The following is a 26,860-nucleotide window of genomic DNA, read 5'->3' on the forward strand; positions in this document are numbered from 1 at the left end:
TCCTGATGAAGGGTCTCGGCCCGCAACGTCGACTGTGCTTCTTCATATAGATGCTGCCTGACCTGCTGTGTTCCACCAGCATTTTGTGTGTGTTGCTTGAATTTCCAGCATCTGTAGATTTCCTCGTGTTTGCATTACTAACTACCCATTGTGTTTTGTGAAGTGCTCAACACTGGTATTGGGACTGTAATTAGATAATTTTGCATTGCTCTCACAGTTTTTCAGTATATCAAGATTAAAATTTGATTTCATCAGCATCAGTCATGTATCTATCAAGCAGCTCAAGGCCTTAATGAATGTCATTAATGAATATCATTGTGTTTTCCTGAAGGTTCATATCTCATTTTCCTCAGAATCAAGTGCTCTATTTTCCTATAGATTTCTGGTAGCTGCCTACATTCTTCCTTTGGAAAGGATGATGATAAGAAATTATTTAGCACACCATCTTCAATAAAAGACTTGTCCCAATATGTCTTTTAAGGACAAACTGAGAGAACTTTGATTATTATTATTTATTTATTAAAGATTTACACAGAAAATTGCAAATCTTAACAATTCAAACAAATAATTTAATTCATCACAACATTGGAAATTTCCAAGAGGGTAAAGACAGTTTGATTCCAGTAAAGTCAGAGTTTTGAGTGGCATTATGATAGGAATTAACTTTACCTAGCAGTATTAAAATAGTCAAAATCAAGGTGTCCAATATATAGTTGAGTAAAAATTAATGTAAACAGACACCTGGCCTATACCATGATGAGAGCTGCTGGACTAGTAAACAAATTATGCATAAATTATGAATTATGAGCCTAGGTGCAAACAGAATTGATAAGGAGGGTGCGATATTGCTTAGAAAAGCTGTAGATACAATTCTATAAGGATTAAGTCTTTAAACCATCTTGGAAACTAACATTTAGGCAATTGCCTGCAGGAAGAAGTCTGGCTAGCGTAATTGCAGATCAGTTCCAGTAATGCCTAGTTTGGATTATTAACAGAGAGAAAAAGTTTAAGATTGTGCTCTTAAAGTGAGTTATGATTCTGATATTCTGAATATCAGAGGTTTAACTGAGAAGCAGCCACTGTTACCAAAAGACAGAGAGAAACACGGCTGAATTTAAGGTCCAACGTAAGATTGTCAGGATCTCAGAAGTCCTGGTGAACTTCTGATGTTCACAATTTTCAGGTCCTCAGTCACCATATAGGGAGCCACTAAACAAGGAGGGAAATCTCAGGGTTGCATAATGTATACATACTCAGATAATAAATGTACTTTCAACTTTGAAATTTGAACTATCAATGTAAAAATAATAAGTTGTCCACAAGTGTGATGCCCACTATGGACCAAAATCACTTCCCAATGGATTTAAGCCTGAGGATGTATCTAAGGGATTGGCAAATGAATATCAGCTCATTTGGATTACCAGTGTGAAAGTATCCCAGGCAGGTACTGTAAATGTGCTGTCTGTTCCAGTTCTCTCATTAGACTTGACTCCATCATAATCTTCCTGCTGAGAGATGAGTAAGAATTTTCAAAATAGCATTAAAAAAATCATGTTTTATTTTCAGACCAAAATCCATACTTAGTAAGATATACAAGATATGCACTGTAATTTATAGAAAACTACCTATAAGTAGTACCCACAGATTAACTGGTCCATGCAAATTAATTGACCATTATCCAGAAACTACTAATGCAAAAATTGCATTTACATTTACAACAGATTTTATAAGTGAATTGAGAGTATTGCACAAAATATATCTACTGAATTATATCTAATTAAATAGACATAAATGGATTAAGAATATTCACTAATCAAATCTTTCTAGCCAAACTAAGTCTGAATTGCAGAGCTAATTGTATGTGTTGAGATTCCACTTCAATGTTTACTATAAAGTGTGCACTGCAATTTCAAATCCTAAAGTGCGGCTTTTGCCATAATCACAAACGTTTAATTAAGTTCTGTATTAAAGGCTGTGTGTGGTCAGCAGCAGTAGCACAAAACAGTCATGAAAAGCCGTTGTTCACATACAAAGTTTGGTCACACCTTGAGAAATTGGAATTAAGTAAAGGCAATTCAAATCTATAGGGAAACTGAAAGTAACATCTTCTGTAATTATCTAAGTCTGCTTAAGACCCAGCCAGCCCATTTAATTAATCTGAGAATTTCCCCAACAGCAATTAACCTCCAAATGACCTAAAGGGGACCTAACAATTGTCCCTTGTTGCATTACAGAAAACAATTTTGTAATACATAGCCACATTTCATTGGCATTGTAATGCACCATTCATTCCATCATATGAGAGTCTTGTCCTTTTAATCAGCACACTTTCAAACTTATTGCATGCTGGTGAAATAGTAATAAGCAGTTTTGAGGTAATATGCTGTGACATATCTCTCCAAACACAGCATGGTATCTCTACCTAGTGTATATTCTGGCTTTACGAGAGGAGGGTAGTGATGTAAATGCACCAGCTCTCTCCATATAATCTAGCAATTTGATTCCCCGTGCATGACGCCACACGCAAGCTGAGTTTAATGTTAATGATAAGGTTTGAGGTTCTCGAATAATTTTGTGCATCAATACCAAAATGCTCATCGTGTTCTCAGAGGTCTTGCAGTATAAATACAATATAATTTACAGAAATGCAAGTTGGAGGATGGAGGATCTCTTCCACCTCTCTGAGATATTTATCAGGAGCACTGCATGCATAGGGCCCTTAACATTGTCAATGATCCCTCCCATCCATCAAACAATCTCTTTGATCTCTAACCATTAGGCAGGAGGTACCATAGCTTTAGGACACGGACTGTTAGGATGAAAAACAACTTCTTCCCCTTGGGCATGAGACTACTGATTGCTGCCACTACCAAGGTCTCATTACATGTGAAGCACCAGTAGTGTATAGTGTTTACTTGTGTCATAAGTGCATCTTATTGTTTGTTAATTTCTTTGTGGTAATATTACCTTATGTGCTGTGTCTGAGTTCTATGTACTGTGTTGTATCACTTTGGTCCGGTGGAACATTGTTTCGTTTGGCGGTATACATGTATACGGTTGAATGACAATAAAGTTAAACTTGAACTTGAATTTGATGTGGGTGGGTAGCAGTTTTTTAACCATCTGATGCTAAATGGCAACCACAGGTATGATATGCACACCCATCTCTTTTTAATCACTATTTTTTAAATTACAAAAGTTATATTTATTTATGGGTGATATGATCTAATGCCCCTGTTTGGCACAAATCCTTGATCAATAAATCAATAAATCTATTCCTTGTCATAATGAATGAACACATCATCTTCTGTTGACTGGAATACACTGCGTCAAAATAGCCATAATGCATTTCACCCAGCCCTTTTTCTATTACAAAATTTTGCTCAAAGGAGCATTTTTCAGGAGCACTTTTGTAATTTGGAGAACAGCTGCGTATTAAATTCAAATATCTGCCACGTGAATTGCTTGTGTTTACCAATTAGAAGTCAATTGCTCCTAAGGATTTGAAAGAAGCACTCCTGTTTATTTTATATGCACATGTTTTAAATTTTTTATTTATTGAATCGGTCCTCTGGCCCTTCGAGTTGCACTGCCCAGCAACCCCCGATTTAACCCCAGACTAATAATGGGACAACTTACAGACCAATTAACCTAACAACCTATATGTCTTTGGACCCATCAACTGGTATATCTTTGAAACCAGAGCACGCAGAGGAAACCCAAGCGGTCATGGGTTGAACGTACAAACTCCTTACAGGCAGTGGTGGGAAATGAACTCAGGTTGCTGGCACTGTAAAGCGTTGTGCTAATAACTACATTACCATGCCACCCCAGGTAATAAAACAAGATGAGAGGCAAAAAGGAGGAGGGACAATTGAAATTTTGCAAAAAACAACACATCTAAAAGGATTATGCAGTCACTTAGTAGCTTTAATCTGGTGACATTTAGACAGACTGCTCATGATGAATGCAATAAGTAAGACAGACAGTTGCAATAAATTAAATTAGTTTTAAAATATTAAAATAAAGAAAAAATAATGAATTTTCCAAAACACATCTATAAAATTGATGCACCATCAATAACTCACTCTGAGATGTAAGGCGAGTTATCAGCTTTTATTGACTGGAAGAAGGAACAAGCAGTGAGTGACCACCATACTACATCCTGGAGACTGAGAGGCCGGGCTCAGGCCTTGATCACCTTTATACAGGGGTCTGTGGGAGGAGCCACAGGAGCAGTCAGCAGGGGGCGTGTCCAGACAGGTATATGTAGTTCACCACAAAAATAACATTTACTAAAATAATTTTGAAAGAGTACTTTTTCCATTCTGGTTGATTCCAATCCCATTCAAATAGTGGGAGCAAAGAGTCCAAGTAAGAATAAAGTTAATGGTTCATAAGTTGTAACACTGTCCACTGTCTTGAATCATACCTAACATGCTGTATGGGCATATTGTGATGTACAGAAGCATGCTGACTCATGCAATGTTTTCAGCCAGCTGCCCTCTATAGATATACCAGTTGAAGGGAAGCACAATATGGGCCAATAAAATGACAAAGATTGGTGGATCAAGCTTCAGTAAAAAGCAGAAGTATGGCTGACAGAGTGGATGTACTGTAAATACTATGGCTACACAAGGAAGGTGAATTCTAGGCATCCTAGATTGAGTGACTCAGCTCCTGATATCCAAAGTTTCACAAGGTCATAACATGGGAAGTCTCCCCACTTGCCTGCACAAATGCAGTTCCGACAAGGTAGTCTACTTGATTGAATCTCCATCCACCTTTAAGTATGTAGGCTTATTCAGTAATTCCTCCCATACTCTCAATCTTGACCATTAATAAGATCAAAAGCAGCAGGTGAACTGAATTAACTTTATTCTCACATTCCTTCCAATTCACACACAATTCTGATTTTGAAATATATTCTCATTGCTGCATTTAAATTTGAGATCCTGACCCAGATATGGTGTAAGTATCTTCAGCAAGCACTAGCAATTCAAGACCATTTACTTAAGGATAAATAGGGTGAAAAGTACATGCTGGCCTTTAAACAACCCCCAAATTCCATAAATTCATGAAGTTTGCATAAGATCACAATAAAATGGGATTTATAGCTGGTCCAGTTAGACAACATCTCATCAGAAGATTCTTCCATTGTAAATCCTGGTAAAATATTGAAAGTGTGTCTTCAGGCTCCTGTACCTCCTTCAGATGGTGGTAATGAGAAGAGGAAGTGTCTTAGATGCTGAGGGTGTTTAATAACGCCTTCTTGAAGCAATGCCTTTTGAAAATATCCACAATTGTGGGGAAGCTTATGCCCGTGATGGACCTGGCTGAGTCTACAACCCTCTGCAGCCTCTTTTGATCCTGTGCGATCGAGCCTCTATACCAGGTGGTGATAAAACCAGTCAAAATGCTTTCCATGTTATGTCTGTAGATATTTGCTAGAGGCCTTGCCTTGGTGACATACCAAATCCCCTCAAATCCCAACTGAAGTACAGCCTCTGGCATGCCTTCATCATAGCTGCATCATTATGTTGGCTCAGGATAGATGCTCCGAGATATTGATGCCCAGGAACGTGAAGCTGCTCACCCTTTCCACTACTAAACTCTCACGGACCTCAGTAACTACTTCATGTCTATTCCACCTGCATAAAATATTGTTAACAACAAGGTACAGATACATAACCAACCCCCTCTAAATGCAACTATTCAGTTGTTTCCATGCAGCTCACCCAATGGTTGACAACTTTCAGTCCTAGATTACTAAAAGTAAACACTTCACTGACTATTCAATGTTAACGTCCTCAAGCTTTTAGCCACAGCTTTTTCATATAATTAGAGAACACAGATAATGAAGAATGGTACATCAGTGTAATTTTCACAGCTTCTGACTGATCAGTTAAACAGTTTGGAATTGAAAGCTGATCATGATTTAATTACTTTGCACAGAGAGATGCAGTTTTAGAACTTATTGATGTCAATGGGGCAGTATTCATAGATTTGTTTTTCAGAAAAACTTGTTCACAGCACTGAAAATCGCTGTGACCCAGAATTCTTTTTGCATTGCAGTTCTGAAGACAAATATGCTAATGCTTACAGGCAAAATGCTTCTGAAGTCAGAATCCAGCATTATTACAGTTCCCCTTTCATTTTGAAATACTTGTTTGCAAGTGTTCATTCTCATTTCAAACACATGTTGTGGTCAGGGATGATAGAAACAGTGCCAAAAGGCACTGATTCCTTATGTAGGGTCTCCTTTATTTCAACTGAGAAACAGCATAAGTGGTGAAGAGCATTCCCTCCCCGTTCCCTCCACTTCACTCACCCACAGTCTCCCTCAGTAACACCTACACAAACACTAAAGCAATTTGTGAACCAGTGCTCATGGTCGTACACATAATGTATATGATCAGAATTAAATGCTGAGCATTCCAACAGCACTCATCTAATCCAAAACACCAACTTCCTGGTGGCCAAACATTTTAATTCCTATTCCCATACCTGTTCCGACATGTCAGTCCATGGCCTCCTCTTGTGCCTGGATTAGCACCCCCGCCCCCCCTCCCCCAGGGTGGAGGAGCAATATCTTATATTCCATCTGTGCAGCCTCCAACCTGATGGCATGAATATTGATTTTTCCTTCTGGTATAATAATATTTCCCTCCCCCTCCCGTTTCCTCTATTCCCGGCTGTGGTCCCTTACCTCTTTTCACCTGCCTATCACTTCCCCGTGGGTCTTTTCCTCCTTTTCTTTCTCCTACAAGCCACTCTCTGCTCCAATCAGATTCTCCAGCTCCTGACCTTTCCCACCCACAGGGCTTCACCTATCACCTTCCAACCAGTCTGCTTCTGCTCCCCCCGACCTTTTTATTCCGGCATCATCACCCTTTGTTTCCAGTCCTGAAGAAGGGTCTCAGCTCAAAACTTTGACTGTTCATTCATTTCAATAGATGCCGCCTGACCGGCCGAGTACCTCCAACACTTTTTGTGTGTTGCCGAATATTTCAAAAGTCAGATTTTATCATTTCATTTGCTTATGCAGTAGGCAATTAATGGGAAATGTGTTGCTGAGATTGAGCTCAGTCTGTCCTTCATTGCATCATCTAAAATGTCCAGGTCATGTCTAAAATGGTGGCAATGCACGATGATGATCTCAGGCACCAGAGTCAAGCTCTGTCAATGATCAGCATCTTCTAAAAGAGAAGGGTGAAAGGTGAGTAAGGAGAAGTGGACAAATTGTGACTAGGGCAAATAGAACCTGTACCTTGCAGAAAATATTAATCAACAAAAGGTCAATGAGAATGCAATGAGCACATGCATTCAACTTATAGGTGAAATATTAGTGCCTTGCTCTTGTTACTCAATGGCACCTCTGTAAAGCACAGCGCACTTGAAAACCATTATCAGCCGTTATCCTGCAGATATAATTACAATGTTCCAAAGAAAAACAGTCAAATAAAGAGGGCACTTAAGTAAACTCTACAATAACCTATCGAGTCAATTCTCATGCAAAGAATAATTCAATAAATGATATATTCATCAAGGAATCTTAAGAATTAGCAGTGATAAAATATGTATTTGCTTTAATTATTCATGCTTGTGTCTGACACATCTTATGCAAGTTGGTTATATTAGCCAACAGGAGAATAATAAATCCTTCAATATTAATTGGCATTAATTGTGGTCATTAAGAACATGTTAATGGATCGTGTTGCAAATGGGTAGTTTGTTAACAGCTACCTCAAGGTTTAGGTTGGGCAAGGTGCCAGCCTGAAACAGACAGAAGTTATAGAAGCTCTGCTGCCAGGCAGAATTCATTTGAACGTATCTCCACTTTCCTGTAGAGGCAGAGAAACAATCCACTGGATTTAAAGACAAGTGTACAATGAATTTCTTCAGATAAAGCAAATACATGCATGCACAGTCCAGATAAATGGCTGAATGAATACTTGTTCTTGGAAATGTTATATAATCTGATCAAAATGTACTACTTCTCAATACCAAGGCTGTCGATTTTAACCAACGGGTGGGAGTGTAGATCGCAGTGTGGGCAGTTGGAATGTCTGAATTGCCAGATTAATTATGTGTAAATCAGTGAACATTTCATCATGCTTTTAGGGAAAGTAGTATTATCCATTCAAACACTCAGCAGTGGAAGTAAAGAGGTCAGACATGGTTTATTTTATTGAAAGTGCAGATTGATTTGTAGTAGATAACTTTTGGGTGTACCATATGATTTCTGTTTACCAGAGAGTCTTGGGTGATAAATATTTGTAATACAAAAGCTAGAATTATGTGTTTATTTCCAATGCTTTGATCTACACTTTGCTTGAATTATAATTTTAAAATAATTCTTTATATGGTGTTGACCTGGTTGTTTGTATTCACTGGAGCAGATATTTTTTTCCTGAATTCCTCTCCATCATCATGTGAAGATTTCAACTTGACATGTAATTTGGGAAATGGTTCAGATATAAGATGGAGTTGCAAGGAACTATAGATGCTGGAGTCCTGAGCAAAAAGCAAACATCCGGACAATTTCAACAAGCCAAGCAGCAACTGCAGAGGCAAGAGATAGTTGCTATTTTGGGTAGAGATCCTGCAACTGAGACACTATTGGGGAAATGACCAGCATAAAGAGGTGAGATGAAAGGGTTAGTCAGGGGCTGGCAGCTGATTGTTGGCAGGAAGTAGATTTACAAGCATTACTGTGATTTTTTCAGCCAATAAGAATGAATGAATTTTCTGGACAATCTTTTGGATTCAAAACTATTTGTCATTTTTTTCTCAAAGCACACACTCAGCGATTCAGGAACAGCTTCTTTCCCCTCTGCCATCTGATTTCTAAATGGACTTTGAACCTCACTACATTTTTTATTTCTGTTATTTTGTATTACTTTTTCTTAATTTAATTATTTAATAAACATATATACTTCATGTAACCGTTTTTTCTCTATATTTATTTATCATGTAGTTCATTGTACTGCTGTCATAAAGTTAACCAATTTCATGACATATGCTAGTGATATTAAATCTGATTCTAAAGTGTTCATTAATTTCTTGACAGTCAAATAGAAAGAAGAAATTGGTAAATTGGTTTATTGTGGTCGCACTTACTGAAGTACAGTGAAAGACTTTGTTTTGCATACCATCCATACAAGTCATTTCTTCAAGTTAGTACATTGAGGTAGTACAAGGGAAGGGCAACAACAGAACGCAAAATATCGTGCAGAGAGACTGCAGTGCAAGCAGATAATAAGGTGCAAGGTCAGGACAAGGTATGGTGTCAGGTCAAGAGATTTTCTTATAATATCTTGCAATACAATAATGTTATAACAGTAGGGTAGAAGCTGTGGCTTGCAACAGTGATTTCCTGTATCTTTGTTACCATGGCGTGTTGTTTGATGCATAGCACTTGTTCTTCTAGAATTCTTCAGTTCTATCAGTCTTCCCACAGCTCAACAACTTTTGAAAAGCAAAGCTACACATCATTTATCCATTATCACACAGTACGTCTGTTTCCTCTTTTTCAATCTTGAGTGTGGTCCATCACCTGATTTTTTTCAATAGTATAGAAAGAATATCAAAGAAGCTGTGAATACACTGGATTCACAGGAAGGAGGAGTAAAGCATACAAGATCCAAGAACAGTCTGTTAATAATTAGGAATATTGTTTTAAAAGAAAGTGGTTTGATTCCTACAATGACTGCATTTGCTGAGATATACAAATTGGCTGGACTACTACTTCATATGCTTTTTGGAATATTTCTAAAAGGTCGCAAGACCAAATTAGCTTGGTCCCAGTATTTGATTCTTTGCATACAAAACATACCAACAATTCTAGACATCTTACCCCTTTCTACTTGTGGAACATCTCAGGACAATTGGGAATCAAACCTGTAATGATAAGGACTGGAATTACATGCACATGCTGGATCAAAAAGGATTACTTTTTCCTCTGCATTGACAAAGATCCAAATATTTGATTTTCATTATTTGCAGATATTTATAGTCATGGTTTTATAAATGACAGGCATGTTATTGTACGTAATTGTATAAGTAGCCACAAGATGATTTGAACTCCAAAGTCTCTGGTTTACCATTTAAGTAACGCTATTTCTGTAATACCTTCTTTGATGATGACACCTTGTTGATTTAAGTGAGGTTATACTTAAAATGGAGAGAGTCAACAGCATGATACAAATAAGAAATGTGAGTGTTGTCCTACCAAGAATGTCTAAAGGTATTGGACTTGTATTCTGTAGTAGAAGAAGGAGTGTTCTTAGTAGAGCATATGAGAAACTAAGGGTGCATTATAGGATAGATGTCAAATTATTTACTGTAGAAGGAAATCCTGAAATGAGGAAGCACAGCCACAACATACTGGGACCATTATTTAAAGCTTGTGCATAGGAAGGCCCACTCCTGGTCCCATTTTCTGTTTTCTTGTGATTAAAGGTGGAATTATAATTAACTTTAATGTAATCAAGATAGGCAGCTCTTAAAATAAAAGTGTTATGTATTCATTTCTGATGGAGCATGCGTTCCCATTGAGTACAGTATGGGTTCTAATACCTGCTGTGAATCCATCAGCTGCAGGCACTGCCTTGCAAAGGAGATAGGAGAGCGGTGAGTCAGTACCTTCAGGGAAAGATAGAAAAAAAAAGCTGGGGAATATGTTCTTAGAAGATTTTCATCAAATAAATCCAAATGAATTAGCTGGCTAATAAAGCACAGCTGTAAATTAAGTATCAAAATGTCAGTGAACATTTCCTAGAGGCCATTTCAGAATGTTCGTTTGGATGCTGAACCCAGAGATAAACAAGATTATCCATCCACCACAAACAGATGAGAATGGCAAGAAATTAAATATAGTTCATTCTATCAAGGACTGAAGAAGAAGATGGATATATAAAATAAATATACTAGGTTAACTTTGATAAAAAGGCATAATGTAATCCATCATTTTTGAATGCAAAAATTAGAATGGGAAGTGAGTGCATTGTTTAAAGGGATACTGGTTTAGTGCCACGGCTGATAAATATGCAATTCTCTCAAGGTAAATCAACAGGGCGATGTTTCCTGTTGTGACCAAATTACTCAGATTCGTTACTTCCTAATTTGAAATAGTGATATTTTGCCAGTGCTGAATAATTTCTACCATTTTCTCCATTTTTCTGCAAATAATTGAGTGCTCTTGGATTTGATCATCAGCACTGTTTGCAGAATGTGGTGCTCTTGGTCAGGCTGATGTGCTTTAGAAGCTTGGAGTTGAAGGGTTAGCTGTAAACATATAGGAAAAGCAATCACAACTATGATGATGATACACATTTCATTGTAGTTTAAGTTATAATTACATACTGTACATACCCAAAACCTTCTTCGTTAAGACCGCCAGACACACCCAAGGTTTGGAGTTGTTGTTCTTCTCCGTGCCTCGTGGCCCATCGGGCAGCAACTTTGCCGTTTCTTCAGCATTTATCTGTTTTTTTTATGAGGCTGAGTGGCTAGCTCGATGCTCAACCCAGCATTCAAGGAGCCAGCTGGACTCGAACCCAGTACCATTCACCCTGGAGTCCAATGCAGATGCCAATACCACACCAGCTGGCCAAGCATTGGGATATCCCTCTTCCAAAACATTGAACAAGAGCACACTACCTCTTAGAATCAAAAATACATGCAGCAATAAGTGAGATTTAAGCACATGTTTAATTTAATTGTCCAGATTTTCGACAAACTGACCGACAATGCCATCAGAGACATGGATCAGTTCCGCTCACAGTGTGATTCACATTGAATTCACTGTGTACGTGGGCTGTAGAAGCAATGCTCCATTGAGCATCGTAGTAATACTGTGCCCTGGGGAATGTGGAAGTGGTGCATTTGAATCACTGTGAGAACTTAGTGCTCCATGTTACAGTTTACAGACTGAAAAGTGGTTAAAATTGCACAGCAAATGAAAAAAACAATGTACATAATTGGCAGCTGAAGACTCTGTGAATGTTTTGTATCAACGTTTTTTTTTTAAACGTGAAGCAGGCAAATATTACCTAGGTTATTCCACTTCTCAAGAACAGGTATGCCTGTGGATATTAATAATCACTCATCATGATAAATCCTCATGTCTTTTTTCACAAATGGGATTATACTATATACTAGAATTTGGAACAAATCAAAGCGGCCAAGGAATAGAGGATATTGCAACTTCTTTTTCTCTTCTCTTTTCTGAGAGCAATGAGTGCATCCTTAATTTTAATTAGTTTAATGTGCTCCCGATACAGCCTCCTTTGCATTGGTAAGACTTGTCACAAATAGACTGCTTTGTCAAACACCTCCACACTATCCCTACAAGCGGGACTTCCCTACGGGCAAACATGCTAATTCTGATTCCCATTTCCATTGAGGTATGTCAGTCCATGGTTTCTTCTTGTGCCAATATGAGGCCACCCTCAGGGTGGAGGAGAAACACCTTATATTTTGTCTGGGTAGCCTTCAACTTGATAGCATGAATATCGATTCTCTACTTCTGGTTAAATTTCCTCCCCCTTTCTCTGATCCCCACTCTGACCTGCCTACCATCTCCCCCTGGGTCCCCTACTCCTATGGTTCACTCTCCTCTCCTACCAGATTCTTTCTTCTCTAGCTCTTGACCTTTCCCACCCACCTGGCTTCACCCCCATCACTTTCCAGCTAGCCACCTTCCCCTAATTCCACTTTTTTTATTCTGGCATCTTCTCCCTTCCTTCTCAGTCCCGACGAAAGGTCTCAGTCTGGAATGTTGTCAATCTATTCATTTCCATAGATGTTGCCTGACCTGCTGAGTTCCTCCAGCATTTTGCATTGCTGCTTGAATTTCCAGCATCTGCAGATTTTCTCTTGTTTGTGAGGGGTGAGGTCAGTTAGGTGCAGGTCTTATGTAGTAGTTAAGTGAATCGGGTGGAGAAGAAAAGAGAATGCCCATAATAAACTAGAGACCAAGCTAGGCTTAATAACACAAGTGTGGAGCTAGCTGTATGAGGGCGGTGGAGACTTGGTAATTGAGTCTGGTGGGAGGTGGCTGGAGTGATCAGTTTCTGGAGAAAGAATCCTTGTGGTGTGGAAGAATGCCATAGGAAATGTCATGATCTCACAAGGTATGTAAGACCACTGGAGATACTGCTTTCTTACATTGAGACACTTGTTCAGGCATGGACTCTATGGAAGCACACTCACACGCTCTCACACTAAACATTACTCCATTCAGCTACGTCACCATTTTAGCCCCTCCACTCCAACGTCAAACTTCCAAAGACATGAGAATAGGTGTCACTTCCTCCGTTCAGGGTAACCCAGCATGAGATAGGAGAGAAACCAACCATATAGAGTGGGGGCCTCACAAGTTCACCACTTCACCAAGCTGGACTAGGCCCTGCTCCTCTACCAATCTCAAGAGCAGAAGATATAAGAAGTCTTGTCAGATAAGCTGACCATCTATACTTCATTGTGATTATTACAAACTCACTGATTTGATTTAGAGTTTCTAAGTTACATGAGTTGACACAAACTATCCGATCTTTAGTCATCTAAAACTTTGACAAACTTCTATAGATGCACAGTCAAGAATATCCTAACTGGTTGTATCACAGCCTGGTATGGAAACACAAATGCCCAAGAACAAAAAGCCTACAAAAAGTAACAGATACAGCCATCACAGGTAACAACCCTCCCCTCCATTGAACACATTTACAAGGAGCACGGCCATAAGGAAACAGCATCCATTGCCAAAGACCCCCACCATCCAGGCCATGCTCTCTTCTCACTGCTGACATTGGGAAAGAGGTCCCGCACCACAAGGTTTAGGAACGGTTAAAATCTTCAGCATGAATAAGTTCACTCAGCCCAGCACTGAACTGACTCCACAACCTATGGATCCACTTTCAGGAACTGGACAACTCCATTCTTAATATTATTTTTCTATTTTTGTATTTGTATAGGTTGTCTTCCTTTGAACATTGGTAATTTGTTCATTTTTGTGCATAGTTTTTCATTGATTCTATTGTATTTATCTGTTTTCCTGTGAATACCTACAAGAAAATGAAACTCAGAATCGTGTATGATGGCATATATATGCTTCAATAATAAAGTTACTTTGAACTTTGAACTTAGTTTCCACCCTCATTACCAATAACGTAGCTGCATCACGGGTATTTTGGATGATGACAGTAAGTATGCTTATCTGCTGTTCAATCTTTGTAGCCCACCTGCAGAGGCCACCTGAATGCCACCTCCCAGAGGTGAGTTGCTGCAGCAGGAGAGGAAAGGACAGGGAAGATGATAATGAATATATTGTAGCACAGTACCGGCTCAGACACAGCACCATGAGAGGTGAACAGATTAGGGTGAAGCATGCTGCAGATAGTACACCGGGCGGCACTAAGCTGCTGGAATGGCGAGTGCACACATGTCTAATATAAGGTCCACATTTGGGATTCTCTATAATAGGGGTTCCCAACATGGTGTCCACAGAGCCCTTGCTTAACGGTTTTGGTCCCTGGTATAAAAAGGTTGGGAAACCCTGCTTCATAATAAGGCTGATGGAGATGGCAGGTGCATCATCATAACTGCCCGGCCTGTTGCAGGAAATGGTGAGGAGGATGGAGTCCACCTCGATGTTCTTGAGGGGTGTGGCATGGAATCAGGAGACCATGACCTCAAGTCTGGTGGTTATTGCTAAACAATTGGCAACAGATCCATGGGTTTTGATTTCAGCTGTTGGGAGGATGCCCCATCATGTCTGCAGGCTACAGTGATAGGTCTCACTTCTGCCACATAGGAGCAACTTGAAGTTCTACAGAAACAGAGAAAGGCCTCCAAGGACTGACGCAGTCCTAATTTAGCAAAATGATGACACTCTTGAACAGATCAGTGATGGCATTGAGTAGGGTGATGTCATTTGAGAATGTAGAGTCATAGGTTCTTACAGCTTGGAAAAATTTGGCTCAGCATTTCCAAGTGTGCTGTCAGTGGGCACATGGAGGCTTATTATGAGCCATTCTCCAAGAGAAAAGTGATGTTGGGCATGGCATAGTGGTGCAGGGACTTGTCTTTTCTGTGCTCCCTCCTTCATCCAATCTATACCCACCATCATGAACAGAGCCTTGTTCAAGAGAAAGCTGCAAAGGGAAATGAGAAGGCAGCATGATTCAGACATCTGTGATAATGGTGGTGAGGCTGGGTGTGTGCTAGTCTTTCACCTGGCTAAGTTCCAGGTCTGGAGATTGTAGCAAAGGTGGCATGAGAGTCAACGGGTGATTAACCCTTGTGTAGCCAGCACCCCAAATCCTCTGATGTCACATTCAGCTCATTCTTACCCCACTCATGAAGGCACCAAGTACAGTTTGAGATTCCTTAATTGTATTATTCATCAATGCCTAGGGCATTCTGCACTGGACCTTGCAATAGATGTTAATTTCTGACTTTTTTTGTGATTTCTATTCATATTTACAAAGTTAATTGGTGCTGAAATCAACTTGCTGGAGGTTGAACACATGGTTCTGCGAAGGACCTGCTTAACTTTAAATGATTAAGTTGACAAAGTCCTGGTTCAGGAGATAAGCTTCAATAGAAACAGATCCATCAATGTTCTACTTTTGCTGGAAGCATCCTGAACTACTGAAGATGATTGACTTGTGAGAGATTGTAAATGGAAGAGATTTTGAAGTCATGGTGTTACAGAATCACACAGCTTTGGAGAGTCATACACTCTAATGAGCCAGTGTTGACTACCAAGCAACCATTCACACCAATCCTGTACTAATCTCACCACCACCCATACTAGGAACTACTTACAACATGCCAGCCATGTCTTCGGGGACATGGAGGAAGTTTTTGCAGTCATGGGGAGAATGTGGACATGTCTCATCAACAGCACCAGGAGAGTCAGAACTGAAGCAGGCTTGCTGTGAGACAACAACTCTAGTTTGTGTGTTAAGAGAGTTCTGCCCATATTCCTCTGTCTTCATTCACAAAAAGCAGAGGTCACTAGCAATCTTGGTATTCATCACCACTTTGAAATGAGGAGGCCGCCAAAGGCCAACTAGATTGTTGGGTCTGGAGCTTCATACTGGTTCTACCTGATTCCCTACCTCAAAGAGCATTAGTGAATCAGATGGGTCTTTATAACAGCCTGGTAATTTCATGGCTACAGGTAGAAACACTAGGTTTTACTAAATTACACATTTTGCTTTTACATGTATCAGTCATATGGTCCAGGACTCTGGCTTCACAACGTGTTACTGCTCCATAAAAAAATGTACTGGAAAAGTACATATTTCTGAATGCTAAAGATGCACTGGCACATTCAGATTTGCAACCCTGACCACTGAAATATTTAAATTTAGTTCTCATCTCATTCTCATCTCTCTGGAACATGCTGGCTTCTGGTCCATGTACCTTCTGTCTCCTTAATCAGGTGAGCAACATTCACTTCAGATCATCAGTGGCAAGTGATGGTATTTTCTTCAAGTACGAGTGTAAAGTGGTAGGGTTTGGGGTGGGGTATACATAATTCATCGGATGTACACAAATGCATGAAGGCTAGCAGACTCCTGAATGATCTCTTCAGCTGTGTGTCATTAGAATGAATATATTATGTTCACATAATGCCTCATGCATCACTTTAAATGTATTTCTGAACTGTGGTCACTGTCGGACATTTGCCCATTACAAACTATCACAAATAACAATGAGTGAGTGATCAGATAATTTGCAGCAATAACCTTTGGTTCAAAGATGGCAGAGTAACCAAAGGGTAATTTTCAAAAAACAGCAATCAGACTGCTGAATCCCAACAGGCCAATTTTCAAACTTTACAAGCACTTGCAATTAAAGCTGCTGACATTCTCTTATTAATATTCATTTAACTTACACATCTTGGAACTGTTCTTCAACATTACTGTGGCAAAAAAAAGCAAGTTGAATAAACACACACATAATCAAATCCATAAGGTATTGTAACCAAATAGAAAACTTCAGACAGTATTGGTGTGAGCTAGTTGTTTATTCAGTCATAACAAATGAGAATCCAATGTGCAGTTCGAACCAACACACTTTCGGGACAGCTAAATCAATTGGATTTCAGGTGTGTTGTATAAAGTGTAAAAGCTGGAAGTGACGTGCAAGAAGCTTCAGTGTCTTCCCCTCATCATCGCATTGACCCTTGCTGTGATGCATTTTGATCTCTGATGGTCAAAGTTCAATGTACATTTATTATCAAAGCTTGTATATGTTATAGAACCTTGAGATATGTCTCCTTACAGGCAGCCAGAAACCAAAAAGAACCCATTAAAAAAAAACGCCAAACACTCAATGTGCAGAGAGCGGAAAAAAAACCAAACCGTGCAGACAATAAAAGTAAGCAAATAGCATTCAGAATGAGAGTGAGTCCACAGGCTTGAATCCTAGAGCAGCAAGAGCAGTCCACAGCCTCAGCCGCAGTTCAAAGCAGAGCTGAGTGAACGTAGCAGAACAGCGAGTGGAACCAGCATGACCCTCGCTCTGGTCCCAACATTCTGCCTTTCAATCCATCTGGCTCTGCATTTAAATTGACCAAACATCGATTTGTCCCTCACTCTAGGACCCAGGCCCTGTCACATCGATACACTCTGGGTCTGGACTCCGTCACCTTGTTTTGCCCCGTAACCAACCCTTCCAAATCAGCCTGGCATTCAGATTGATGAAACCCCGCTCTCAATTTAGGTGGACAGGTCTCAATTCTGCCTCTCCTCCACTCTGCTCACCCTGATTTTGCCTCAACCTTGTGTCGCACCTGCACGCTTTGATCCTTGACTCAGTCTTGGCATTGCTCACCTCCACATTGTTTGCAGTGATCGTTTACTATAAATCTTTCCAGAAAATTTGTTATTAATGAAGTATTGAGTTGTATTCTTAGTTTTGTTTGCCTCCAATAAGTAGTCACTGGGCTTCACCAGTGCCATCTTAAACCAGAAGCTTAATTCATTAATTAATTCAAAATTATGAAAAGGATAGATAAGATAGAGGCAGGAAAGTTGTTTCCACTGGCAGGTGAGACTATAACTAGGAGACGTAGCCTCAAGATTCAGGGGAGTAGATTTAGGATGAAGATGAGGAGGAACTGCCTTTCCCAGAGAGTGGTGAATCTGTGGAATTCTCCGCCCAGTGAAGCAGTGGATGCTACCTCAGTAAATATATTTAAGACAAGGTTGGATAGATTTTTGCATAGTAGGGGAATTAAGGGTTATGGGGGAAAGGCAGGTAGGTGGAGATGAATCCATGGCCAGATCAGCCATGATCTTATTGAATGATGGGGCAGGCTCGACAGGCCAGATGGCCGACTTCTGCTCCTATTTCTTATTTCCTTTAAGTTCTTTACACCTCTCCTGAGATAATGAGTGTTGTGGTGGACTTTAGAAGCCATAGGTTTCTCCAAATAAACATCCAGAGTTATTATTATGAACTTAGATGTTGCTGTGATGTCCTCCACTTCAACACATTCTTTTGAACACGAGTCAGCAAATAAACAACCTGGATTAAGAATCTAGTGCTTTCTCTTCCTGACCCAATTGCACCAAAAACCAATACACAAAATGCTGGAGGAACTCAGTAGGTCAGTCAGCATTTATGGAAGGGAATAAGCAGTCGACATTTGGAGTCAAGACCCTTCATCAGGACTTCATCGTTCTTGTGTGTCTAAAAACCAATGAGTGCTCAGAATACAGCCTGGTGTATCAGACTGCACCCCATCAGGCAGTGCCGTATATGTACTATACAGTGTAGTGTTCCTGGAATCTCGTCTGATGTACGATCATGACTTAGATAAGGGCAGGAAAGTAGAATTGACATTGAAGTTGTATCATGGTCATCCTGAATAACAGAGAGACCCTTTACATCGAATGACAACCATCTATTCATTTTATTTTTGTTAGGTTCGTCTAAGCCCTGGTTTGCCTCTGGGATTAGACTGATTACAAGCATAGATTCTTCTGATGGCCATTACCATCATGTTAAGGCAGATCCATCATCATCATTTTTTAAAAATTGATTTTACTTTAGCGATACACCATGGAGTAGGCCCTGCTGGCCTTTTGAGACACACTACCCCAGCAACCCCTGCGAAGCCCGATTAACCCTCGCCTAATCATGGAGACAATTTACAATATCTAACTAACCTACCCGGTACATCTTTAGACTGTGGGAGGAAACTGGAGCACTCGAGAAAAACCCATGCATTCCACGGGGAGAAGGCACAGAGACTCCTTACAAAGGCCGCTGAAATTGAACTCTGGAGTCCGGAATGAGCTGTAATAGCAGCATGCTAACCACTACCTATGTGGGTGCTACGGCATGACGTGGGCAATCATGATCTTTGACCATGATTGTTCTTTGCAATTTTTTTCTGCAGAAGTGGTTTGTCATTGCTGCCTTCTGATGGATCTAAGTCTAAGTAGTGGAAATCATCTGGGCACCATCTTGTTCAAGTTAAACACCAACTATCTTTTCAGAAATTGTTTATATTCTGCTGATTACTACAGAGCAATTAATCATTCTGTAATCAGTAGTGCTGGTCTGTAGTTCCCTTTGGTACTCCATTCCACCTCTGCTGCATTAGGTATACTTACAGCCAGGAACATGTGCGCAGTGTTTGAAGCTAATAAGCAACCTGTCGAATGAAGAGGGCAAAAGGCTCTTATGTGCTGAATTTGCAAAGGTGTTGATGATGGAAAATATGTTGGATAACCTATAACAGCCCTACCATTTAATTTAGTGCCTTTAGCCCCCACTGTCATTTCCAGAAGGGAATTCCACAGGCAACAGTGGAGACCAGGGAGTTGGTGGAATGACTCACGTTGACTCAGAGACTGCATGTCATTATTTTCAGACAGTGTAAATTGTACTTGATTAATGCAATAAAATTCCAACAAGTGTCAGCTGTATTTTCAACATTCATCCAAATTTTGGGCTTCTATTTGGATTAGGGACACAATATTATTTGGCAAAGTCTCTTGAATGTTACTTTATCTAGTTTCTGTTTAGCAATATCTTGAATCCATTCCTCTATTCATTGGTCAGAAGCGGAGTGCATAGTCAATGAGCTGAATTGTGCTGGATCTGATGTTGACTTGCCAATTTTACCTTTACCATAACATCCTCACAAGATGGATGAATCTGGCGATCTGAGACTGCAGGCATCCCATGAGGAATATGGGCCACAGAAGAGTTTGAGGTCCTGTCTGGATGGCTTTTTATAAATGGCCTGTTTTCATGATCTGTCAGGAAAGACATTGTGACACAGTTTAAGTGGATCTCGTGAAATGTTACAATTATTAAAAGACAACAACAAAATGTAACATAAAGTGAATGAATAAAATTAAACAAACAGCTACCTGTGTGTTTCTGTCAGTGATCACAGCCAGGTTTATTTATTACTTATTGAGACACAGTGCCAAATAGACCCAGCACTCCCTGATTTAAACTATCCTAATTTCAGCACAATTTACAATGACGCATTAACCTACCTTCCGGTACATCTTTAGACTCTGGGAGGAAACTGCAGCACCTGGAGGACACCAACATGGTCACAGGGAGGATGTACAAACTCAAACTCAGGAATTGAACCTGGGTCGCCAGTACTGTAAAGTGTGTGCTAATCACTGCACTACTGTGTCACCGGTGCAGGCTGGCACTATTGACAGCAGTCTAGTGAAGCTAACTTGTACTATTGCAGAGGGCTAGGAGCTTTAGCATCTCAAAATAACATGGATTTCCCTGCTTCCAGATGACAGTCACAGAATCGTAGAAATATATTGTGCAGAGATGGGGACCATTCAGCCTCCACCATCCTTAAAGACCATGATGTCAATTTTAGCAAATCCCATTTGCCTGCCTTGGGCCCAAATCCCTCTATTCCTTTCCAATCTAAGTACCTGTTTTTCTTCTACCCTGTCCACCTGTCTTATCACTTTCAATGTGGTGTAGACTTACATGCCAAGGTTTTTCTTTAAGTTATTTTTTAATTACCCGATTAATGCATCTTCCCAACAAATCTGAAAATGGACTCACTTTAGCAGCATCTTCAGACTACAGTGCTGTTGACTTTTTCTGAAATAAGTCTTACCCATAATCTTCAGTATACTGCCATTAATTTTAATTTGCATAATGTAGAAGTATTTTAATGTTTATTTTTATTTTATAAATTAATAAATATTTATTAATTTACAGCAGGGAATAAGTCCTTCAAGCCACACCACATTGCCCAACAAGCCCCAATTTAACCTAGCCTAATCACAGGACAATTTAAAATGGCCAATTAACCTACCAACCAGTACATCTTTGGGCTGTGGGAGGAAACCAGAGGACCCAGAGGAAACCCAGCTGGACATGGAGAGAAGATGCAAACTCCCTGAAGACTGCGGTGGGAATTGAACCGGGTCGCTGGTACTATAGCGCGTTGTGTAAACACTACGAAACATGCACATTCTGCAGATCTCTGGTGGAACCCCAGAACATTACTGACTTAAAACAGTCAGAGTTACAAAAGGACACAACAACAATCCATTATCAAAAATTGAATTAAGTACACAACAATAAAGTGAAATTCAGAAAATTAAAAAATACCCAATGCTGTACAGTATATCAAAGTCAGTGACTGGGGACTGGTGCTAACCTTGCCAACTGTAGTTCATCTGACCTCTCAGCTTACGACTGTGTTAACAAATGAATTCGCTGCTGAAGATCAGAATAAAAATTGTGGATGTTGGAAATGTGAAATACAAAAAGAGAAATTGCTAGAAATAGTCAGTAATCCAGTAAGCAACCACAGGATAAGAAAAGGATTGAGAGTTACGTGTTGAAGTGTTGAGTCAGGTAGTGCAGTTGGGGGGGTTGGTCAGATTCACTCACACCTGACCTCCAGCTAATGTCTGCCATTTCATGCACAGGCCCATAAACCAGCATCATCAGCCTCCATACTGAAGATGTTTCTGGTGTCTTTCTAAAGAATCCCAGCCAGAAGTGAATAGGAATTGGCCCTATATTTGTGTGCATTAGGTGATTGGTGGCTGTGGGCTCTTGGTTATTTGTTTGAGGACCTCCTTGTATATAACAAGCACATGTACATGATCTCTAGGTGATGATAGACTGTGCGTTGACTGTATTTTGACATCACTGTCACCAAATTATTCTGTGCTAGTGAGGCTGGAACATCTGGCAATCAAGTTTTGTCCATTCTACCTACCGAGGGCATTCTGTACTGTCACCCGGCTTGTCGTGTACGTCCCACCCCTGGCTAACGTCAAGCTGGCATCGGAGGAGCCGAGCACTATGATCAACAGTCATGTGACACTCTGATGCCTTCCTGATCATTTTTGGGGACTTTATCCAGGCCAGCTTGAAGAAGTCTCTGACAAGTTACCACCAACGAGTTACCTATGGTACCAGAGGAGCCAATGCCCTTGATCACTGTCACAACACCATCAACAACATCCCAAGTCTGATCACCTGGCTGGATTTCTACCATCAGCTATGGCAGGATTTGCAAGCTATTACTTTCTACATGGCAATCCTATCATAATTAGCATGATGCTTCACTCCCTGTTGAGTACAGTACCTTTTATGCATGCTTTGAAAGAGAAAAAAAAAACTACAACTGTGCAAAACCCCACAGTGCCTGATGACTCTGCGATCTCTCACTTGGATGCCAACATCAGAACATCCTTTATGAGTGTGTAACCCTTGCAAGACCTCAGCCTTGAAGGTATATATGGCAGGGTACTGGAAACTTCTAGTTACAGTCTATCATAAACCATTATACCATTGACCATAAGACATAGGTGCAGAATTAGGCCATTTGGATGATTGAATCTCCTCCACCATTTCATCATGGCTGATTTATTATCCCTCTCAACTCCATTGCGCTAGCTTCTCCCCATAACCTTTGATCTTAGACAATCAAGAACCGATCAACTTCCACTTTAAATATACCAATGACTCCTCAGCCGCCTATGTAATGAATTCCACAATGAATTCCACCGGCTAAAGAAATTCCTCCTCATCGCTTTTCTAAATTAACATCCCTTTATTCTGAGGCTCTGTCTGCTTGTCCTAGATTCTCCCACTGTAGGAAGCATCCTCTCCACATTCACTCTATCTCGGCCTTTCAAAATTTAACACATTTCAATGAGATCTCCCCTCATTCGTCTAAACTGCCCTCACATGGTAACTCTTCCATTCCCAGAAACGTTTTTGTGAATCTCCCCTGAAGCCACTCCAACGCCAGCCCAAAACTGCTCACATTATTCCAAGTGCAGTCTGACCAATGTCTTATAAAGCCTCAACATTACATCTTTGCTTGTTCTAGTCCTCTGAGTTTTTGAATTTTACATTTAGAAAATAGTCTATGCCTTTATTGTTTCTACCAAAGTGCATGACCCTGTACTTCCCTACACTATATCCCATCTGCCCATCTGCCACTTCTTCACTCATTTTCCCAATCTGTCTGTCCATCTGCAGACCCCCTGCTTCCTCAATGCTGTCTGCCCCTTCATCCATCTCTGTATCATTCACAAACTTGGCCACAAAGCTATCAATTCTGTTACCCAAGTCATTGATATGAAAATAGGTCCCAACAGCAGAACACCTCCATCACCAGCAGCCAACTAGAAAAGGCTACCCTTAACTCACCTTACTCCCGCTCTTTGCTTCCTGCCAGTCAGCCAGTCTTCTGTCCATGCAAGTACAGTATTTTGCCTGTAATTCCATAGACTCTAATCTTGTTAAGTTGCATTACTCTGTCAAAGGCCTTCTGAAAATCCAAGCATATAATATCTCTTGACATTCCTTTGTCTATCCCGTTTATTATTTCTTCAAAGAATTCCAACAGGTTTATCAAGCAGGATTTCTCCTGAAGGAAACCGTGCTGACTTTGGCCTATTTTAACATGTGTCTCCAAGTGTCCCATAAACTCATCCTTAATAATGGACTCCCACATCTTCCCAACCACTGAAGTCTCCTTCTTGAAGAGTGGGGTGACATTTGCAGTTTTCCAGTCCTCTAGTGATTACCATCAGGAAGGAGGTACAGAAATCTGAAGGCACACAGTCAGTGATTCAGGGTCAGCTTCTTCCCTTCTGCTATACGATTTGTAAATGGACATTGACCCATGAACAGTACCTCACTTTTTAAAAAAATATTTTTTATTTCTGTCTAGTACTATTTTTAATCTATTCAAAATACATAAACATACTTACTATAATTGATTGATTGATTGATATCTATATTATCATGTATTGCATTGTATTACTGCTGCTGCTAAGTTAACAAATTTCATGGCACATGCTAGTGATAATAAACTTGATTCTGATTCTGAAATATCATTACAAATGTCTCCACAATGTCTTCAGCTACCCCTTTCAGAACCCTGTGGGTGTACTCTATCTGGTCCAGGTGATTTATCTATCTTCAGACCTTTCTGCTTGGCAAGCATCTTCTCTTTAGTATAGCAACCAATCACTTCTGCCCTCTGACACTCTCGAGTTTCTGGCATACTGCTTGTGTCTTCCATAGTGAAGACTGATGCAAAATACTTATTAAAGTCCTTATTGTTTCCGAGCAGTATGATATCCACTCATACATCTTTTTTACTCTTTATATATGTTAAAAAGAAGACTTTTGGAATCTTCTTTTATATTTTTAGCTAGCTTACCATCATGCATCATCTTTACTCTCTTTTTTTTTTGGTTGTCTTCTGTTGGTTTTTAATAGCTTCTCAATTTTCTAACATCCCTCTAATTTTTGCTATATTGTATGCCCTCTCATTTGCTTTTATGTTGTCTTTAACAGACCTTGTCAGCCATGGTTGTGTCATCCTGTCTTTAGAATATTTGTTCACCATTGGGATATATCTATTCTGTGCCTTCTGAACTGCTCCCGGAAACTCCAGCCATTGCTGTTCTGTTGTCATCCCTGCTTATGTCCCCTTCCATTCAAATTTGACTAGGTTCTCTTTCATTCCTCTGTAATTCTATTTGCTTCACTAAAATACTGATATATCTGACTTCAGCTTTTCAAACTGCAGGCTGAATTCTATGATCACTGTCTCATAAGGGTTCCTTTACCTTAAGCTCAATAATCAAATATGGCTGATTATCCAATCAACATCCAATCAAGAATTGCCTTTCGCCTAGTGGGCTCAACCACACACTGCTCTAAAAAGCCACCTTAAACAAGAGAAAACCTGCAGATGCTGGAAATCTGAACAACACACACAAAATGCTGGAGGAACTCAGCAGGCGAGACAGCATTTAGGAAAAGAGCCTGCTGAAGGATTTTGGCCTGAAACATCTACTGTTCTCCTTTCCTAGATGCTGTCTGGCCTGCTGAGTTCCTCCAGCATGTTGTGTGTGTTGATAAAAAGCCAAGTTGTGGCTTTCTACAAATTCCCTCTCTTGGAATCCAGCACCAACCTGATTTTCCGAAATCTACCTGCATGTTGAAAACCATAATGAATATTATTTCCTTTTTTGACATGACTTTTTTATCTCCGATTTTAATTTGTATCCCAAATCCTGGTTACTGTTTGGAGGCCTGTATATAACCCCCATTATGGTCCTTTTATCATAGCAATTTCTTAACTCTACTCACAAGGATTCTACATCTTCCAATCTAATGTCACCTTTTTCTAAAGGGTTTGACTTCTGACAGAGGCACCCCACCCCACCCTACCTACTTGCCTGTCCTTTTAATACAATGTGTATCTTTGAATGGTAATCTCCCAGTAATGATCTTCTTTCAACTATATCTCAGCGATCCCCACAAAGTCATACCTGCAAATCTCCAACTGCATTACAAAGTCAACTACCTTATTCTGTACACTGCATCCATTCAAGTATAACATATTCAGTCCTGTATCATCACCCTTTTCGATTTTGCCCCCATGTTATACTTCATCTCATCTGACTGCAATTTTGCCCTATCACCTGCTTGCCCTTCCTCACTGGTTTCCTACACACTGAATGTACTTGCATGACAACTGCCCCATCCTCAGCCCTCTCACTCTGTTCGCATCCTCCTGCTGAATTAGTTTAAACCTTCCGCAACAGCTCTAACAAACCTGTTCATGAGTGTATTGTCTTCCCTCGGGTTCAGGTGTAACTCGTCCTTTTTGTACAGGTCGCACCATCCACAGAATAGATCCCAATGACGCAGATATCTGCAACCTGCACCTTCACCAGTTGCTCAGCCATGCATTCATCTCCTAAATCATCCTATTCTGAATGTCTTGTGGCACAGGCAGCAATCCAGAGATTACTACCCTGGAGGTCCTGCTTTACAGCTTTCTACCTAACTTCCTATATCATCTCTTCAGGACCTCCACCCTTTTCCTTCCTATGTCATTGGTACCAAAATGTACCACAAACTCTGGCTGCTCACCCTCTCCCTTTTGAATGCTATGGAACCGATCAGAGGCATCCCTGGCCCTGGCACTGGGGGGGCAACAAACCATCTAGGTGTCTCTTTCACATCTACAGAATCTCCTATCTGCTCCTCTAACTATGGAATCCTTATCACTACTACACTCCTTTTCTCCCCCTTCCCTTCAGTGCCAAAGACCCAACCAGGGATTCCCCCGTTGGACTTCTCTCCCAACAGTATCCAAAGCGGTGAATTTATTCTTGACTGGAATGGCCATAGAGGTACTCTGCATTAGCTACTTATACCCTTTTCCTCACAGTCATCCAACTACCTGCCTCCTGCAGTTTAGGAGTAACTACCTCTTTGTAGCTCCTATCAACTTCTCATTTTCCCTTATTTCAAGTGGAACTTTCCTCTTGCCCTTCAC

General features: G+C 40.2%; 1 protein-coding gene and 1 long non-coding RNA gene across 2 annotated transcripts in view; one reads left to right on the plus strand and one right to left on the minus strand.

The window, feature by feature from the left end:
* The window catches only part of LOC132380153 (protein shisa-6-like), a 568,432-nt gene that overhangs the window by 247,876 nt on the left and 293,696 nt on the right, over positions 1-26,860 (plus strand). The window lies entirely within an intron of this gene.
* The window catches only part of LOC132380154 (uncharacterized), a 31,889-nt gene continuing 24,007 nt past the window's right edge, over positions 18,979-26,860 (minus strand). Inside the window, exon 3 of the long non-coding RNA XR_009507670.1 lies at positions 18,979-20,291. This is a non-coding gene — a long non-coding RNA (uncharacterized LOC132380154). The remainder of the gene's footprint in view (positions 20,292-26,860) is intronic.

This window comes from Hypanus sabinus, chromosome 23, assembly GCF_030144855.1.
Source record: "Hypanus sabinus isolate sHypSab1 chromosome 23, sHypSab1.hap1, whole genome shotgun sequence".
In the NCBI taxonomy this organism is placed as follows: domain Eukaryota; kingdom Metazoa; phylum Chordata; class Chondrichthyes; order Myliobatiformes; family Dasyatidae; genus Hypanus; species Hypanus sabinus.